Genomic DNA, 5419 nt, shown 5'->3' on the forward strand with positions numbered 1-5419 from the left:
TTTTGCAAAAGAATCATTTTTGCAAAGCGAAAAAAAAAGCTGTTAATGTTTTATCACCGTCAAAGCAAAAATGACGACAACTAACTTCATGACGTCAGTCAACACAGAAACATGACGTCACCTGACAGACACACAGACAGACAACTTATTTTTATATATATAGATAGATATATATATATATACTAGCTGTTGGGGTGGCGCTTCACGCCACCCCAACACCTAGTTGGTGGGGGCGCTTCGCGCCCCCCCCAAGCCCCCCCGCGCGCGTAAGTCGTTACGCGCCCATAATAGTTACGCGCCATTGTAGTTGTGTCCCTATGTCCCACCTGTGAATATAGATAGATATATATATATGGTTTTAACTACGTAAAACTTGCGAATATACAACATTCTTTGCTGTCCCATTGTCTTTGCATATAAATAGATTGTCAGGTTTACCGACTCTTGAACATGCAACATATAATGGTCCATGGGAAAACAATCTGTATTCAGATCTATACCTCATGATTCTAATGATTGCCCTTGAGCTTTGTTGATGGTGATTGCTAATCGACCATTCCCTGTCCCGGTGTCCCGGTCGTCATTTACATCCCCCTGTTTCCCCCGGTGTCCCCGTTGTAGTTGTGTCCCTGTGTCCCGGTCGTCATTTATATTCCCTGTGTCCCGGGTCCCGGTCGTCATTTGTATCCCGGTGTCCCGGTCTGTATATACATTCGTTTTTAGTTTTGTTTTTCTCCTTTATTTTTTTCCTTTTTTTTTTCTTTTTTAGCTTATTTAGATTTTTAGATTTTTTAGTTTTTTTATTAGTTTTTAGTTTTTTTTTTCTTTTTAGTTTTTTTGTCCCGGTCGTCATTTATATCCCCCTGTTTCCCCCGGTGTCCCCGTTGTAGTTGTGTCCCTGTGTCCCGGTCGTCATTTATATTCCCTGTGTCCCGGTCGTCATTTGTATCCCGGTGTACCGGTCTGTATATACATTCGTTTTTTAGTTTTGTTTTTCTCCTTTATTTTTTTCCTTTTTTTTTTCTTTTTTAGTTTATTTAGATTTTTAGATTTTTTAGTTTTTTTATTAGTTTTTAGTTTTTTTTCTTTTTAGTTTTTTTGTAGTTTTTACCTTCTTTTTAGTTTTGTTAATTTTTTTTTTTACTTGTGTCCTGGTCGTCATTTATACTCCCTGTGTCCCGGTGCTTTGTTGATTGCATAGATAGTTTTTTTTTTTTTTACTTATGTCCTGGTCGTCATTTATACTCCCTGTGTCCCGGTGCTTTGTTGATTGCTAATCGAACATTCCTTTTGTCCCGGTCGCTTTCTCTTTGAGTGTCGTCATTTATTAGTTTTTTCCTTTTTTTTTAGTTTTTTATTGGTTTTTACCTTTATTTTAGCTTATTTTTCAGTTTTTTCCTTTTTTTTAGTTTTTTTTTATTTTTATTTTTTTAGTTTTTTACCTTTTTTTAGTTTTTTTAGTTTTTTTAGTTTTTTAGCTTTTTTACTTTTTTTATTAGTTTTTAGTTTTTTTTTGTAGTTTTTGCCTTTTTTTAGTTTTTTCAGTTTTTTTTTTAGTTTTTTATTGGTTTTTACCTTTATAGTTTTTTTAGTTTTTTAGCTTTTTTATTTTTTTTATTAGTTTTTAGTTTTTTTTGTAGTTTTTGCCTTTTTTTAGTTTTTTCAGTTTTGACGTCACCTAATCCAGTTTTTTCAGGTGACGTCACCTGACACATCCATCCACACATCCATCCATCCATCCACAGACAACTTATTTTTATATATATAGATATATATATATATATATATATATATATATATCATATATATATATATATATATATATATAAATATATATATAGATATATATATATCTATATATATAAAAATAAGTTGTGGATGGATGTGTGGATGGATGTGTCAGGTGACGTCACCTGAAAAAACTGGATCAGGTGACGTCAAAACTGAAAAAACTAAAAAAGGCAAAAACTACAAAAAAAACTAAAAACTAATAAAAAAAATAAAAAAGCTAAAAAACTAAAAAAACTAAAAAAAGGCAAAAACTACAAAAAAAAACTAAAAAAAAACTGAAAAAACTAAAAAAAGGCAAAAACTACAAAAAAAAACTAAAAACTAATAAAAAAAGTAAAAAAGCTAAAAAACTAAAAAAACTAAAAAAACTAAAAAAAGGTAAAAAACTAAAAAAAATAAAAAATAAAAAAAAACTAAAAAAAAGGAAAAAACTGAAAAATAAGCTAAAATAAAGGTAAAAACCAATAAAAAACTAAAAAAAAAAAGGAAAAAACTAATAAATGACGACACTCAAAGAGAAAAAAAGGCAAAAACTAATAAATGACGACACTCAAAGAGAAAAAAAGGCAAAAACTACAAAAAAAACTAAAAACTAATAAAAAAAATAAAAAAGCTAAAAACTAAAAAAAACTAAAAAAAGGCAAAAACTACAAAAAAAACTAAAAACTAATAAAAAAGCTAAAAAACTAAAAAAACTAAAAAAAAGGCAAAAACTACAAAAAAACTAAAAACTAATAAAAAAAATAAAAAAGCTAAAAAACTAAAAAAACTAAAAAAACTAAAAAAAGGTAAAAAACTAAAAAAACTAAAAACTAAAAAAAACTAAAAAAGGTAAAAAACTAAAAGAACTAAAAAAGAAAAAAATAAATGACGACACTCAAAGAGAAAGCGACCAGGACAAAAGGAATGTTCGATTAGCAATCAACAAAGCACCGGGACACAGGGAGTATAAAAAAAAGAAAAAAAAGGAAAAAAATAAAGGAGAAAAACAAAACTAAAAAACGAATGTATATACAGACCGGTACACCGGGATACAAATGACGACCGGGACACAGGGAATATAAATGACGACCGGGACACAGGGACACAACTACAACGGGGACACCGGGGGAAACAGGGGGATATAAATGACGACCGGGACAAAAAAACTAAAAAGAAAAAAAAACTAAAAACTAATAAAAAAACTAAAAAATCTAAAAATCTAATAAGCTAAAAAAGAAAAAAAAGGAAAAAAAATAAAGGAGAAAAACAAAACTAAAAAACGAATGTATATACAGACCGGGACACCGGATACAAATGACGACCGGGACCCGGGACACAGGGAATATAAATGACGACCGGGACACAGGGACACAACTACAACGGGGACACCGGGGGAAACAGGGGGATGTAAATGACGACCGGGACACCGGACAGGGAATGGTCGATTAGCAATCACCATCAACAAAGCTCAAGGGCAATCATTAGAATCATGAGGTATAGATCTGAATACAGATTGTTTTCCCATGGACCATTATATGTTGCATGTTCAAGAGTCGGTAAACCTGACAATCTATTTATATGCAAAGACAATGGGACAGCAAAGAATGTTGTATATTCGCAAGTTTTACGTAGTTAAAACCATATATATATATCTATCTATATTCAAAGGTGGGACATAGGGACACAACTACAATGGCGCGTAACTATTATGGCGCGTAACGACTTACGCGCGCGGGGGGGCTTGGGGGGGGCGCGAAGCGCCCCCACCAACTAGGTGTTGGGGTGGCGCGAAGCGCCACCCCAACAGCTAGTATATATATATATATATATATATATATATATATATATATATATATATATATATATATATATATATATATATATATATATATATATATATATATATATATATAAATATATATATATATATATATATATATATATATATAGTTATATATATATATACTAGCTGTTGGGGTGGCGCTTCGCGCCACCCCAACACCTAGTTGGTGGGGGCGCTTCGCGCCCCCCCCAAGCCCCCCCCGCGCGCGTAAGTCGTTACGCGCCATAATAGTTACGCGCCATTGTAGTTGTGTCCCTATGTCCCACCTGTGAATATAGATATATATATATATATGGTTTTAACTACGTAAAACTTGCGAATATACAACATTCTTTGCTGTCCCATTGTCTTTGCATATAAATAGATTGTCAGGTTATCCCCCTGTTTCCCCCGGTGTCCCCGTTGTAGTTGTGTCCCTGTGTCCCGGTCGTCATTTATATTCCCTGTGTCCCGGGTCCCGGTCATCATTTGTATCCCGGTGTCCCGGTCTGTATATACATTCGCTTTTTAGTTTTGTTTTTCTCCTTTATTTTTTTCTTTTTAGTTTTTTTGTAGTTTTTACCTTCTTTTTAGTTTTGTTAATTTTTTTTTTTACTTGTGTCTTGGTCGTCATTTATACTCCCTGTGTCCCGGTGCTTTGTTGATTGCTAATCGAACATTCCTTTTGTCCTGGTCGCTTTCTCTTTGAGTGTCGTCATTTATTTTTTTCTTTTTTAGTTCTTTTAGTTTTTACCTTTTTTAGTTTTTTTTTAGTTTTTAGTTTTTTTAGTTTTTTACCTTTTTTAGTTTTTTTAGTTTTTTAGCTTTTTTATTTTTTTTATTAGTTTTTAGTTTTTTTGTAGTTTTTGCCTTTTTTTTAGTTTTTTTAGTTTTTTAGCTTTTTTATTAGTTTTTAGTTTTTTTTGTAGTTTTTGCCTTTTTTTAGTTTTTTCAGTTTTGACGTCACCTGATCCAGTTTTTTCAGGTGACGTCACCTGATCCACGATCCACAGATCCACAGACAACTTATTTTTATATATATAGATAGTTTTTTTTTTTTTACTTATGTCCTGGTCGTCATTTATACTCCCTGTGTCCCGGTGCTTTGTTGATTGCTAATCGAACATTCCTTTTGTCCTGGTCGCTTTCTCTTTGAGTGTCGTCATTTATTAGTTTTTTCCTTTTTTTTTAGTTTTTTATTGGTTTTTACCTTTATTTTAGCTTATTTTTCAGTTTTTTCCTTTTTCATTCCTTTTGTCCTGGTCGCTTTCTCTTTGAGTGTTGTCATTTATTTTTTTCTTTTTTAGTTCTTTTAGTTTTTACCTTTTTTAGTTTTTTTTTAGTTTTTAGTTTTTTTAGTTTTTTACCTTTTTTTAGTTTTTTTAGTTTTTTAGCTTTTTTATTTTTTTTATTAGTTTTTAGTTTTTTGTAGTTTTTGCCTTTTTTTTAGTTTTTTTAGTTTTTAGCTTTTTTATTAGTTTTTAGTTTTTTTTGTAGTTTTTGCCTTTTTTTAGTTTTTTCAGTTTTGACGTCACCTGATCCAGTTTTTTCAGGTGACGTCACCTGATCCACGATCCACAGATCCACAGACAACTTATTTTTATATATATAGATAGTTTTTTTTTTTACTTATGTCCTGGTCGTCATTTATACTCCCTGTGTCCCGGTGCTTTGTTGATTGCTAATCGAACATTCCTTTTGTCCTGGTCGCTTTCTCTTTGAGTGTCGTCATTATTAGTTTTTTCCTTTTTTTTTTTAGTTTTTTATTGGTTTTTACCTTTATTTTAGCTTATTTTTCAGTTTTTTCCTTTTTTTTAGTTTTTT

The 5419-nt window shown here is 31.4% G+C and overlaps 1 long non-coding RNA gene across 1 annotated transcript; it reads right to left on the minus strand.

Moving 5' to 3' along the window:
* Positions 1-711: 711 nt before the first annotated feature.
* LOC136042775 (uncharacterized) lies at positions 712-5361 on the minus strand. The gene is made up of 2 exons (XR_010621426.1): positions 4659-5361; positions 712-1220 (listed from the first exon to the last, which is right to left on the minus strand). It is a non-coding gene; the product is annotated as an uncharacterized LOC136042775 (long non-coding RNA).
* Between the last annotated feature and the right edge of the window lie 58 nt (positions 5362-5419).

The sequence above is a fragment of the Artemia franciscana genome, unplaced genomic scaffold (assembly GCF_032884065.1).
Source record: "Artemia franciscana unplaced genomic scaffold, ASM3288406v1 Scaffold_1978, whole genome shotgun sequence".
NCBI lineage: Eukaryota > Metazoa > Arthropoda > Branchiopoda > Anostraca > Artemiidae > Artemia > Artemia franciscana.